Below are 14599 nucleotides of genomic sequence, written 5' to 3'. Positions count from 1 at the left end.
AGAAAAACTGAGACCAGAGCATTTGTGGAAAAAATAAGGAATCGACTACCTCGATGGATACATTTTTAAAAACTCATCAATTTTGATACTATTCACTCAAGAGACTTTCTTCTGAAGGCTCCTGGTCTTTTATGCTCCTGGCAATTTTTCTTCCTTATACTTTCTTCTCCTCTGTACATCAGTGTTTCTCAACCTTCCTGATGCTGCAACCCTTTATAGTCCTTCATGCGTGGGGAGCCTCGACCATAAAATTATTTTGTTGCTACTTCATAATTACAATTTTGATAGTTATGAGTCATAATGTAAATATCTTATATGCAGGATATCTGACATGCATCCCTGTGAAAGGGTGGTTTGACCCCCAAAGATGTCCCAACCCACTGATTGAGACCCACTACTCTAACTGCATGCATGTTCTTCAGATATTTTAGTAAAGAACACAGCATGAAATACCCAAACTGTTGTCACGTGGGAGCCAGAGACTGCGTGTGGCTGTCTTCCCAATCTGCATTTGCTTTCCACCTGTGTCTGTTTCCTCAAGTCATCCTTGCTTGCTACTGTAGTCCACCACTGGGTCCAGCATCCTGGAAAACTGTTTTTCACTTTTGTCTTTCAAATCCTTGATGTTCCTCTTCCAATTTCCTCTCAGATGACATACAGTTTCTGTGTTCTAAACATCTCATCATCCTCTGATTTCTCAGAGTTAGGGGCCTCTGAGCCTTGTCACACAGGACGAGAGTTTCCTTAAACAGTTAAGCACGCCGTGTAGCTTGCACTATTGCCCTCCTGGCTCAAATTTTACATTTTCTTAGTTCTTCTCTGAGAGGTTCTGGGATCTCCCGTGCAACTGTGAGCAGTAACTTCTGTTTTCCTCTGGCACCTAAATGCTATTTCTTTAGATCATTGTTAACAGTGTGTACTTCACATTTACAGAGAAAATAATTCCACAGTGAGCTTTAACTTTCATATGTCGGCCGAGATATGGTTGAAAGTAGATAAAAAGGTGACAGATTAGGACTGCTACTCTGGGGTCTGCCAAGGTCACAGGAAAAGAGGTTTTTGGGCAGCTTCTGGGAATGGGAGTATTGTTAAAAAGTTATGTTCCATCCAGAAATTAAATCGCTGGAAGGAAACACCACAAAGAAACAGTGCTGGGAGGGAATAAATATGTGCCTGGAAATATCTATGCTAAGGAAGTCTGATAATATGTTTTTTGTTTTGTGTTTTACAACACGAGTCTGACTTTGCCAAAATCAATGCATCATTTATGTAACAGTTGACACTTTTGCAAACACAAAGCTTTTCACAGTTTGTATGTACAAGGTTGGGGGACAGAGTTTCCCCCTTTGAGCATCAATTTGCAGAAGGGGCAGTTAGATCCTGCAAGGTCAAGTGTGAACTCCTCCAACAGTAGAAAGGAGCTGTAACTTTTGAGCAATGTAACACGACGGTCAAGTCAACAGATTCAGGGTCATGGGGTCATGGAAGGATCTCTCACTTCCCCGTTTCCTTATGTCTCTCCAGTGTCGATGTTTGGATGCAAAAGGAACTTTTTTGTTTGTTTTATGGCGCTGTGACTCAAACCCAAGGCTTTGGACACACTAGGTAAACATGCTACCACAGAACTGTTTCTCCAGGCTGTGCCAGGCATATCTAAGGGAACAATCTTTACAGAGCAGGCAGACCTCAGGATGAGAGGAGACCAGAGGGTATGGGAAGTTTGGGGAACTTTCCCCTTGCTACTGACTCCTGGCAATATTGCTTTTGCCATTGGTAGGTTATACCCCTGAGAGGTTTTTCCTTTCATTTAGGGGAAACACATGATTTAGTGCAGTAGAAAAAACCCCACAGGTTCTAGTGGCATTTTCAAATCTATTATCTAGCTATCATTTGTCAGCTATGTGAGTCTGAATCTTACCCAATATTCCTGAGCCTGATTTTTGCCCCCTCTTGTGTGAAATGTGACACAAAATAAAATCAAATAAACAAACGTCGTTAAAACCCTACTCAAGAGAAGGTCTCTGACTGACTCTACAAGTCAGAAGTGACTGTCGGAGGTCACAGTCAGATTCCATCTCTGACCGTCTGCTGAAGGGGAGATGTTCATCTCCAATGATCCTGTTCTTGCAACCCCTGTGGCACAAATGTTACCGCCTCGATTTGTGACACCAAGAAAGTGAGATTCAGAAAGGTTGTACCTGTCATAATAAATGGTAAAGATGATAACTTTCAGGTCATGGATTAAAATCCAAAGCTAAATTTCATTAAGAAACAACAAAAGACAAAAATGTAAGCAAGCTTCTAAACCAGCGTCATTAACATCTTTAAGCCTCTCTGAGAAGAAGCACTTTTGATTCAAAATTCCCATCACTTTCAAATGTAAAATATTAGTGAGAAAACACTATAGTCCTCCGCCTCTTTGGCCAGGGCTGAACCCACTCTTACCTTAGTGAGAGATTCTTACTAGCTACTACTGCCTCTTCCCTATTTCTTTTATGACGCCTGTTGCTATGAACAAGAAGGATCCACACACAAACTTGTCTAGGTGCTTTACAGTTTGTATTTAATTCCCTTCCACTTTGAACACCTCATAAATCAAATGATTTTTTTTTTTAAAAAAAAATTCCTTAGCAGTTTGAGTTCATCTGAGAATGCAATAAAAAAATCATCATAAGAATGTTTTGTTCATTAATTCCCATGGAGTCTCAATAGAGACTCAACGTTTTGGGGAGGAGTTTAACCGAACTTCACAGCTGAGTATGGCTATTCTGCTTGTCTCGATCACTTTTAGTTTGCTGGCGTGTGAATGACAGATATTTACGAAATGATATGTAGTCAAGTTATATTTTCTTTAGCTCACTTATCTGTGCGTGTGCGGTCATGTGCACCACCAAGTGTGTCCGTGCATGTGTGTGGGTGTGTTCATGCTTAGGTCACAAGACAACTCTGTAGAGTCTTTTCTCTCCTTCCCCATTTATATGGGTTCTGGGGATTGAACGGGGCTCCTTGTATTTGCATAGTAAGTGTTTTAACCAGCTGAGCTTTCTTGACAGCTCTCTATCTACCCCTTTTCTCATTTAAAGAAAGTTTTGGGCTTTTGAGACAAGGTCTCATGCTGTAACCCAGGCTAGCCTGGAACCCCTCAGGCTAGCCTTGAACTCATGACAATCCTCCAGCTTCAGCCTCTCAAATGCTAGTATTACAGGAATGAACCACCACATAGGGTTCTCTCCCTGCCCCCCACCCCCCGCCCCCTGCCCCCCGCCCCCTGCCCCCCGCCCCCCATATAAGAAGAGAAACTTTTCACTGATTGTTCTCTCTTGGAGACTATCACAACCAAGTAGGGGCTTCCTCAACCCTGAATGTATTAGTTCAAGTTTCTCCTCCCTGGGTTGTATCTTCTATTATCTTCTTTGCATATATTATATATATCCTGTCCAGATTCACACCAATCATGTTTTAAAATATTATGTAGCCAGGCATGGTGGTGCATGACTGTCATCAAAGAACTGGAGAAACAGAAGCAAGCACTGTGCACTCTTCCCAGGTCTATATAGAAACCAAGTTCCAGGCCAGCCAGGACTCCATAATGAGTGCCTGCCCGCCTCAAACAAAAGCAAGTCCACACTTTGAGGAAGGCACATATTTTTTTTTTCTTTGCTGACCTATGAGAACGTTTTGAGAATAAAACATAACTGCTATTATGTAGTAGGTAGACATTTAATATTATAAACTGGGCGCTTTTAAATTTTTTTTTTGTATTTTTTCATCAGCTCTTTATATAACTTCTCCATATTGGCAAATTGAAATGCCAATGTGTAGTGCTAAGCTTTCCTGAACACTAATTCTTTCAAATATTTTTTTGAGTGTTTCAGCCACAGAAACTGGTGCCAACATTCTGATTCTGACTTAGTGGCAACTTTTAGTTTCCTGGATTGTCTTTCATAACAAAAAATGCATATTACCTAAATGGATATATAGATTATTTTTATTGAAGAAGGCACATATTTTTTTCATCAGTGACCTAAGAGTATGTTTTATGAATACAAACATAACTGTCATTATGCAGTAGACATTTCATATAATAAACTGAGTGCTTTTAAATTTGTTTTGCATTCTTTTCTCCTGTATTACATCCGAACTACAGTTTCCCCTCCGTCTCTTCCTCCCAGCCTTTCCCCCATCCACACCTACACTTTCCTCCAGATCCATTCCCTCTCCTCATCCCCTCAGAGAAGAGCAGACCTTCCATGGACATCAATCAAACACTGCATAAAAAGCTATAATAAGACCAGGCACATACCATCACATCAAGACTGGACAAGACAACCCAGTAGGAGGAAAGGGTCCCACAAGTAGGCAAAAGAGTCAGAGACAGACCCTGCTCTCACTGTTAGGATTTCCACAAGAATGAGGTCAAGGGACTCAGACATAACATATATGCAGAGGACCTAGGTCAGACCCCTGCAGGTTTCCTGATCTATGCCAGTTAAGCTGGATATTCTTAAACTGCAAGGAATATTAACACCTTAAAAAAATGTCACGCCTAGGATGTGACCTCAAGCCTGTGATCTGGACATTTGACCATTATTCCCTTCATTATATCAAGTGGAAGGTTCCTCCTTGGTATCAGACCAAGGAGAACAAACTCAGACACAGAAGCATTAAAGCTATTAGTACTCTGTTATGTCAGCGGGGAATCTTTTTGATGTGATCTTTGAGGAGTACTTAACAGTCCTTTCCATTCAGTAGCTTCCAGTCGAATCTAGTTCTCACAGTTAGTAGGTCAGGAAGACTCAGCCTGCTATAGGTCCCATTTAAAGTACCATCCAGTGGATAGCTGCTGCCGCATATTAAGTCTGTCCCACAATGTTGACGCATCTTCAGACCTCTGACTAGTACTTCTGTTAACGTGTAATGCATAATCATGAGACAGTGGGATGAAATATCCAAGGTGTGGATTGCTGCTTGTTTGATTAGCTCCAAGGCTTGGAACTCTCATTATCTCTGCACGGAAAGCCCCTATCCCCTTAACTTTCAAGTGTCTCATCATCTGATAATATTATTCAGTGCATGATGCTGTTGTTAGTCTTACCTCTGAGAAGACCAGCGTTCAACAGTCTTTGTAACTTAATGTTTTTACTTCAGCCCAATCTCTGGTAACCAAAACTGAGACCACTAGGAATCCTGTGCAAAACCAATAAAAACAGAAAGTGTGTGTGTGGGGGGGGGGAACTGGAGATACCCACAAAGTGGAATGGGTAGAAGCCAGAGCCATCAGCCTTACACAATTATGTCTCTGAAGCCTAGCAGCTGAATGCCCGCATTGGGAGGGACTCTTGTTTTACCTTTGACTGTGCCAGCTGGCTTGGGAAAATGTCATTGTGAAACATGGAACTTTTAACTGCCTGCTCTACAATGTGAGTGTTTTCATTGCCCTCCGATGTGGACATCACAAACACATGAGAAACCCTATAAAAGCAGCACTGAGAGTGACTATAGCCTTTGTACAAGGGAGAGGTTTCCTATGCCATATGGATATACTTAACTTTTCTAATAAAGGTGATATCAAACAGTATTTTAATTGGAAAATATTTTGTAGTTGTTTTGTCTTCTGAATGCCACTATGGACTTATGGTTTTACTGTTATGGACTTATGGTTTTACTGTTGTTTTGGCTAAGTCATTTCACTTAGCTATTCTTTTGAGTCAAATTGCCATAAATGACAAGTTGGTCTGCTTAATTTTTAAAGGGCTGATGTTGTGCTTTTATTTATTGTTGCTGTTGTTATTTTGTTTTATTCAAGACAAGGTTCATTTGTGTAGCCTTGGCTGTCCTAGAACTAGCTTTGTAGACTAGGCTAGCCTCGAACTCACAGAGATCTGTCTGCCTCTGCCTCCTGAGTTCTGGGATTAACGGCGTCTGCCACCAACACCTACCTGGCTGTTTTTGGTTTTATTTGTTTGGTTTTTTGTTTTTTAAAAGATATATTTAGTTTAAACTCTGAGTGTCTGTCTGCCTGTGTGTATGTATACTGTGTGTATTCCTTATGCCAGTGGAGGCCTGAAGAGGGCACTGGTCCCTTGGAACTAGAGTCTAAGATGATTGTGACACCATGTAGCTGCTGGGAGTCAAACCCAGGTCCTCTGCAAGAGCAACCAGTGCTCTCATGCCCTTAATGTTGGTTTTATTTACAGATTTTCTTCTAACTTGGGAGTTACATTAGCTCCTGGAGGAGACAGAGGTCTGCTTAATAGCTTAGTGTATGAACTAGGTGATCAACTGAAGCTTTTAAATTTGAAAACATTTTATACATTGAAATGAATATATATGTAAATTCTGAAATTAAAAAAAAAACAGTTTGATGATTCTGCCACTCAGCATAAAAAAAAGGATGCTTCTGGGACCTGTGGGATGAGTCAGTGGGTAAAGGTTCCTGCCACACACTCCGGACAATCTATCTCAATCTCTGGAACCCATATAAAGAATTGGATGTGGCAGTTTCAATCTGTAATCTTAGCAGTCCTAGGGCAAGATGGGAGACAGAGACAGGAGATCCAGCTACAGGTTCACAGTAGAAGAAATAAGAAAGACCCTGCCTCAGAAACAAAGTGGGAAGGGAGAACGGACTCCCCAAACTGTCCTCTGACCTTCAAAAGCACACCATGGCAAGGCAGACAGATAATAATAATAATAATAATATCTTTAATAAAAGGTTTTTAATACCTTTAAAAATCCTCCTGTGCAATTATTTAAAAATAGCCTTATACAATGATAATAATAATAATAAATAATTTTAATAAAATGTTTCTAACATTTTTAAAAATCTTCCTGTGCAATTATTTAAAAGTAGCCTCCCCCCCCCAGAGGAAGTAAGTTTTGTGTTTATCCTCCCTTTTTTCTTTCATGGTTATATAAAAGTTGATTTTCAAAGCCCTTTTTGGCTGAGAGGGAAGGTTGCTGCTATAAAACCTAGGCTGGTCCTTGGATTCATGATCCTCCTGACTCAGTGCTGGCATCACTATTTCTAGCTCAAAGTCTTCAAAACTCATTTTGTCATTATCCGTTCACCTATAATTACTGATACTTGCTTTATGTACCTATGATACCCATAATCATTTTTATATAAACATAGATATACTTTTTTAAAAAATACGCCAATGTGGTATTTTACTGTCACATAAGAACAAAGTGGTACCACCTACCATGTGTGCGTGTGTGCGTGTGTGTGTGTGTGTGTGCGTGTGTGTGTGTGTGGTATATGTACTTCTATGTGTGAGATATATGCACATGGAGGCCTGGGGACTCCAGCTCCATCACTCCCTGCTTAATCCCCTGACATGAGGTAAGTCACTCAACCTAGAGTCAAACTGGCCGCCAACAAGCCCGAAAGATCCTTCTGTCTGCCCCCCATGTGACGAAGTCTCAGGCACGCATGGCCTCACCTGATGTTCTCTGTGGCTGCTGGGGATTCAGACTCAGGTCCTCTTCAGTTTGCACAATGGGGCTCCCCCTCTCTGAGCCCCATTTCCAGCTTGTTATATTTTAAAGACTTTATGTCCATACTTGATAAAGGCAGCTGAAGCTGTTGAAAGTTGCTCTCAGGACTCTGCCTTCACCTAACAGACGCCTCAGCCATCCCCTTTAACACGGTTGGCTTCTGGTTCTTTAAGGACTGACAATTTTGTGTTTAATCCGAAGCCCATCCTCACTCTAGCAGGAAAGAGGAAGGCGGATTTCCTGTCCCTTAACTGGTTGTCATAATTTAAAATTTATTACGTTACTTAATCCTTATTAACTAAATAACAATTCTCAAGAATTATCATATTTTATTACTGCCAACCAAGAAAGCTGTGAGTGTAGAATCCATGTATTTTAGAATCCACTGGCAATCTTTCTTCCTTAGCAGCAGCAGCAGCAGCAACAGCAACAACAGAAGCTGGCATTTTATTGATTTGTAACAAATAATACCGAATATGGCACAAAACTATATAGTTTAATGAACTGTCGTGAACTACACACACCTGTTTAATTATATAAACAAATAAGAAGACCACTGGACTCCAGAAATATCAGAATTCACCCCTCTAGTCATCCACCTCAACGGTAACATGATTCCTAATGCCATGTAAGGTTCTGATGCTTCAGGCAATGGCAGAGCAGAACAGTGGTCCCATAAGATTACAGTGCCAACATGACACAGAGGCTATCGTGCTTTGTGTGACCACACCCTGTAACGGTCACACAATGATGTATTTCTCAGCATGTGTCCCCATTATTAAGCAATGCACAACTGTGTTATACGTGTAGTTTTGACTGATCCAGACTTTGTATCCTGCCTCCTACCTTTCTCTCAGCATTATGTTTCTAACACACTACATTGTTGCTTGTCCAGGTAGCAGAAGCTTTTGCTTTACAGAGCTGATTAGAATTCCCCTAAATATTTGTACCTCTACTTACCTATTATAGCTCAGATGGTCATGTGTGCTATTCCCTGCTTAGAATGTTCAAGCAGCTCCGAGCATTCCCTAGGTGCCTTCTGGTGACTGCTTTTGTGCCTTAGTATTGAGTTCAGACCTTCCAGGCAAACTTGTGGGAGGAAGATGTCATTTGTTGAGCTTTGGTGGGAATCGCCACATTGTTTCCCATAGAGTTATATCAGTCTACACTGCCACCAGTCATGCTCCAAAATTCCAGATCTACCCCAAACTTATCAGTGCTTCTAGAATTTTCTATCTTTCCCATCTTAGACATTCTGATATCTTGCCAGGAAACATGTTCTGCCAGTCTGAGGAAATATCATTTACTTGGGGTTTCCCTCCACTCCAGACTTGCATTAAACACACTTTAGGAAAAAATATCTTTCCTATAATTAGCGTTTTGGAACAGAGGCACTCTTCGGCCATGTCCTAGTGGCAAAGCAATGTTAATATGAGAAGAAAACATTAGTAAAACAAGCAAGTCCTTACACTGCACTTGTGTTTCAGAGGGAAAAACAGTGGATCCTTCTACTGCCGGGTGGGGTGACATAGGGTTTCAATCCCAGCACTTGGGAGGTGGAGACAGGCAGGGTGAAAGTTAACCTGGCTACATAGTGAGATCCTATCGTAATCCCTTGCTCAAAAGCTCTGCTGCGGTAGTTTTTTGTTTGTTTGTTTGTTTGTTTGTTTGTTTTTAAAGAAGAAAGTTAATCCCACATTGATGGGCACCACAAAGAACAACGAACTTTTAGACTTTTGAAGGTAGTTACATTAAGAAAGTTTAGTTAGGCTTTTATTGAGCCATTGCCAATTAATTATAATCTATCCCACTAATTTTCTCAGTTATAACACAGCTGAAGCAATAGGCAATTTATATAATAAATGGTTTGCTTTGTTTTATTTACCACATTTGATAGACCACATCACACAGAAGTTCTACATGTGATACTTAAGTACCCCTGGCTGACTGACTGGTCCTAGAGCATGTATGTATACAGCTAGCTAACCCTCTGCCTCACACTCCACCAAGAACAATTCTTACCTCTAGATGGGGGGGGAGGGAATCACAGGTCTGAGAATAACAAGCTTGGGCACCGGGTGGAGGTATGCTCAGTGTTTAAGAGCACTGGGTGAACTTGCACAGGACCTGGGATGGGTTCCCAGCACCCACATGACAGCTCACAGCTGTCTATAACTCCAGTCTCAGGGGATCTGCTGCCCTCTCTTTCCTTCTGCATGCATGCATGTAGTGGACATGATTCACAGGCACTTTGCACATGTGATGCACACGAAACACTCATACACATAAAACGATAAATAAATCTTCCTTAAAAATTCAGACAAAGCAAACTTTTGAAACTTGTTTTCTGTTAACTAGCAAGCATTTTACTAAATAGTAGTTGACCTCCACTCTGTGAAACAAACACACACTTACATCAGAATTACATACGAATTTCTTTTATTTTGAGATAATGACACACTCTGTGAACCCAGACTGGCCTGGACCTCACTATGTAGCCCAGGCTAGCCTTGAACTTATGCCAGTCCTCTTATCTCAGCCTCCTGAGTACTAAAGTTACAGGTGTGAACTAACCTACAGGATACACGTATGTGTGTGTGTGTGTTTATAATTAAATGGAGTTGGTACATCTCCATGACTGTAATTTTGCTATTGTATCTATCGCTTTGAGCTTCCTTCTTTGGGTCTTAAATGTTAAAGTCTAGAACCTTGTTTTCTCCTTTCTATAAACACATTTAACTCTTTCAGAAACTCCCCCTTGTTAGTCCTTAATGTATTCTTTAAATGCAGTCTACAGGTGCATAGGTTCTATTCTAGAAGCTTCTTGGAGCATCCTGGGCACCAAGAATGGAGTTGGGAATACTGGCTCTAAATATAAACCTGTAATATGGAGGGGAGAGGAACAAACTTTCTTTTAGTGTTTTGTGTATCTGAGAAATTCCTTTACGGGGGTAGTAATTTAAAGAGAAGTGTGCTTTCCTTTGAGGTTGAACCCCTAAATCCAAAGCACTGCAGTCTGCGAAATCTCATGCTTCCCTTAAAGAAATAAACAGCAAACCAGCTGATGAAATCCAGGGCCTTGCCAGAAAAGTTCTTCTAGCTATGATCTGGATTTGTGCACACTGCAGAAACCATCTGAAGCTTTGGAATCTAGGCATTGTTTCCAGGCTCTCATTAGCCCGCAAGTTTTCATCCTCAGTTAAGCAATCTATTCTGATCGAATCGCTGCCAGCTGCAGTCCTTCTCAAACCTGGCAGAATATCCCTGTTGTAAATTTGGCAAGAACTAGAAATAATTTGTCATGCATGCATATAATGTTTTCTCTTCATGAATGAGCAGACTGATACATTTTGAGGCCACCATTCTTTCTTCTTGTAAACTGTCTTCCTTTGCCGTTCTTCGTCATAAATACTTCAGACATCAAGCCAAACCGGTTCTAAAGGGAGACGAAGTAAAACAAATCGGATTTCCCCTACCCCAATTGAGTGAGCTGATTGACCCAAAAGCCGTGCTATGGGTTGACACCTTTTCCCTTGTATATTTCTCAACAAAGCCTTTGTATACACTGAACTCTCTCCTACCTGCTCTCTGCTGCCTTCCACACAATGTTGTGCCAAACGTTCTGTGTGACTCAGCTTCAAGCACGTGCCTACAACCTGCTCCTTCTACCCCTGTACCTTCTTCCAAACTGTAAGGAAACAAATAAGACTCTGTTCCCTCCCACCATGCAACAGAGCGAGCAGATGAGCACAGCATCTTCCCAGAGAAAGGCTCGCTACCTATGTAGTCAGTTATTCAATCCGTACACGAAACGAAAATGCCCAAGAACAAAACAAACCACTCCCTGGTAGACCACACAGTGATTTTCCTCACATTTTATTTCTTTTCTGCTGCTGTTTAACATGTTAAAGAAAAGCCAGAACATGATATCCACACCAACTGCTGGGTGACCTGAAACGCCCGAGTCATGGTTCTGGCTCAGCAGACTCCAGCTCACTGTGGTGTATGCCTTACCAGTAAGATAAGGTGTTTGTGGCCATCGCTGCAGTCTCAGGAGGGCTTCGTAGACGCCAGAGGTGCTTCTTTGACTATCTGGCATTAACCCTAAGATCCTGGGGCTAAGTAAGCCATACTCATCCACCCAGAAGCCTACTCTAAACTTTGGTTTTGTTTGCCCACAGCTTTTCTCTGTCTTCAGGAACTGACATGATAATCTCCTTTTAAATGTTCATCGGTTTCACAAGTCGTAAGATACGGAGTCCTTCCTTCCACTTTTGCTCCTGCTTGAGGTCCTTGGTATCTTTGGGTCTGAGAACTGACATCTTTAAAAAGTTCTGAAAGGTTCTCAGCCATCATGTCTATCTTCAGCATTGCTACCTCAGATACTCAGTAGATGGTCCCATTCTACTCCCCAGACTTCCTACCCTGCCTCTCCCATTTCTATCTCTTTGTGTCTGCGGATTGTATCTGAATGAAGGCTTTTACACACTTCCCAGGTCGTGGACTTGATTCACCTGTGTCAAATCTGCTGCTTAGCTTATATACTCAGTGTTCATTTTAATACCATGTTTCAAGGTTTCAAATTCACATTTTTTAAAATTTCTATGCTTGATAAACAGATTAAAAATCAGTTGTTTCACATGTCTTTGGAGATTGTTCCAATGAATGAAGACTTTGTGTTTGGTCTCTGCTTCTTTTCTCTGTGGGCTCCTGTCACCATCCTCAGAACTGTATTTATTTTGCAAAATTGGACTATAAACTATTCGTTTGCCCTGAAGCCTCTCCTGAGGAAGCTGGTGGGTATTCAGCCTGGCTATTATCTCTAAGATCTGTGTTTGCTGTTCCCATTGGTTTTCGGATACTGCTATATTAAAACTGCTCTACATTTCATTTTCTACGTCAGAATTTTGGAAACTCAGAGGCACTGTGATGTCACACACACTTGTCAGAGGACAAGTAACTCTCAAAGGGGTGTGGTTGGGACAGCCTTCCTAGCTGTTCCTTTTGTGTTTCAGGTTTATCCATTTCAGTCCTTCCTGTGTTCTGACTGCAGCCCCCTCGGGAGCTCTTTTTCCTGTTAGAATCTCCACCTTGGGCATGTCCTGGGCTTTATTCCCCTACCCTGGCACATCCTGTAACTTTCTGTCTTTTCTCTGGGACATAAAGGACGGTTTAAGAAGAAAACAGAGCTTGCTTATTTGTTATTATTCTGGACACTACAGCCCAGACTAGCCTCAAATCAGAGATCCTCTGGCTCCATCTCCCAAGTACTGGGGTTACTGGTGTACCACTACATGCTGCCTTTGATTCTTTCTTTCTTTTAAAGGTTTTTATTTTTACTTTATGTGTATGAATGTTTTATTTGCACATACATGAATGTACCACATACATTCCTGGTGCCTGTGGATGCCAGAAGAGTGGCAGGACCCCAGGAACTGAAGTTACTGAAAGTTGTAGGTCAACATGTAGGTGCTGGGAACTGGCCTAGGTCTTCTCCCAAAGCATTGTGTGCTCTTAGCTGCTAAGCCATCCCCCCAGGCCTCATAACTCCTTTTAATGTTTTAATTTAAGCATTCTTGTCAGGAAGGGTTCCATGGAAACTAATCCACCATTATGCTGGAAACCATTTTTGCCTTACTGAATTTATAATGACCAAACATGACTTTAAACTTAGAAACCATGCATTTATTAATAAACTAACCATTTAGCCTTTTGTTTATGCACTGGGATTGTACAAAAAATTACATTTTTTTTAAAAAAAAAAGAATTGTTTGACTTGAAATGTTTTGAGAATTCCCTCTTCTAACCATAACACATAGATTTCTCTTTACGACACTGTAAAACCTGCTCTCTACAGAGCTCACACCCCACAATGCCCAAAGTCTTAGTGTGCCCACCCTCACTCACAGGGCCCTGTGACCCAGATCACACTGATCTAATGCCTCATTCGCAAACCTGTAGTAGTGTTTTCTTAGCAGAGCATACAGGGTGGTAAAGGAAGCTTGCTGGGATATGGGGGTAGTGATAGAGATATGAAATGTTGACAGGATTAGATCACTTCACTCATTTCCTTAAAGTGTTTGCTTTGCCTTTTAGCCATTGCACCCTGGGTAAGTTACTTACATACCTGTGCTCCATTTTCTTCACCTCTGTATGACAGAACATAGTACCACCCTGGCAAGATTGCTGTGATGATCAAGTTAACAATGACCCAGTGTGATCTGGGTCATCGGGCCCTGTGAGTGAGGGTGGTCATACTAAGACTTTGGGCATCGTGGGGTGTGATCTCTGTAGAGAGCCAGTTTTACAGTACTTGACACACTACTTGTTCAAGTGTGAATTATATATTGTATACGTAACTATGTAAAACACTTAGTCCAGTACATACTAGCCACGTGGTACTTATTCAAGTGTTAAATATACATAGTAAATATATTTTACAATTATGTTTATTAATATATATTACTATATAATATATATTAAATGTATAATGTAAATTTTTAAAAAGTGTTTCTGTCGGGAATGGAAAAAAGAGAAAATGAATGAAACAAACACTTTATTCTATCGGATATTTTGTATTTATTTTGAATTTTTATAAAAGTCACTTACGTGTTTACTTACTAAGTTCTACTTAAGAACCTAAATGTAGGAGAAAAACTTGTTTTGCCCTTGAGTTAAACTAAAGCCGCAGGTCTATTTGTCAAGTACACCCTTCACGCGTTACACACACCTTCCCTCTAGCACTAACAGCTTTCCGAATACACAAAAACAAAACACAGCAAACACCACTGTGGGCTTTCCTGTGTACAGGAATTAACAGTTAACAGAAGGGGACCAGGATGGCATCCCAGGGGTGAAGAAGGGGCAGGGGCAGGTGCAGGTACCAAAGGAGACCCTAGGAGACAGGAAGCAACACACACACACACACACACACACACACACACACACGCCTTGCTTTTAAGATGTGAAACCTGATAGAACAGTGAATGGCCCAAGAAATGGGGGTTTAGGGCACAGAGGTCCTGAGCCTGAGCTCGCAGGATCAGGATGCCAGTCTATCTTTTTCAAAATCACTCCAGACTTAGTGCACACACATCAG

General features: G+C 41.2%; 1 protein-coding gene across 1 annotated transcript in view; it reads left to right on the top strand.

The window, feature by feature from the left end:
* Window positions 1–14599, top strand: part of Il33 (interleukin 33) — a 35284-nt gene that overhangs the window by 441 nt on the left and 20244 nt on the right. The window lies entirely within an intron of this gene.

The sequence above is a fragment of the Grammomys surdaster genome, unplaced genomic scaffold (genome assembly GCF_004785775.1).
Source record: "Grammomys surdaster isolate TR1022 unplaced genomic scaffold, NIH_TR_1.0 141, whole genome shotgun sequence".
In the NCBI taxonomy this organism is placed as follows: domain Eukaryota; kingdom Metazoa; phylum Chordata; class Mammalia; order Rodentia; family Muridae; genus Grammomys; species Grammomys surdaster.
The sequence above is the reverse complement of the archived record's forward strand: the minus strand, read 5'-3'. Positions and strand labels throughout refer to the sequence as shown.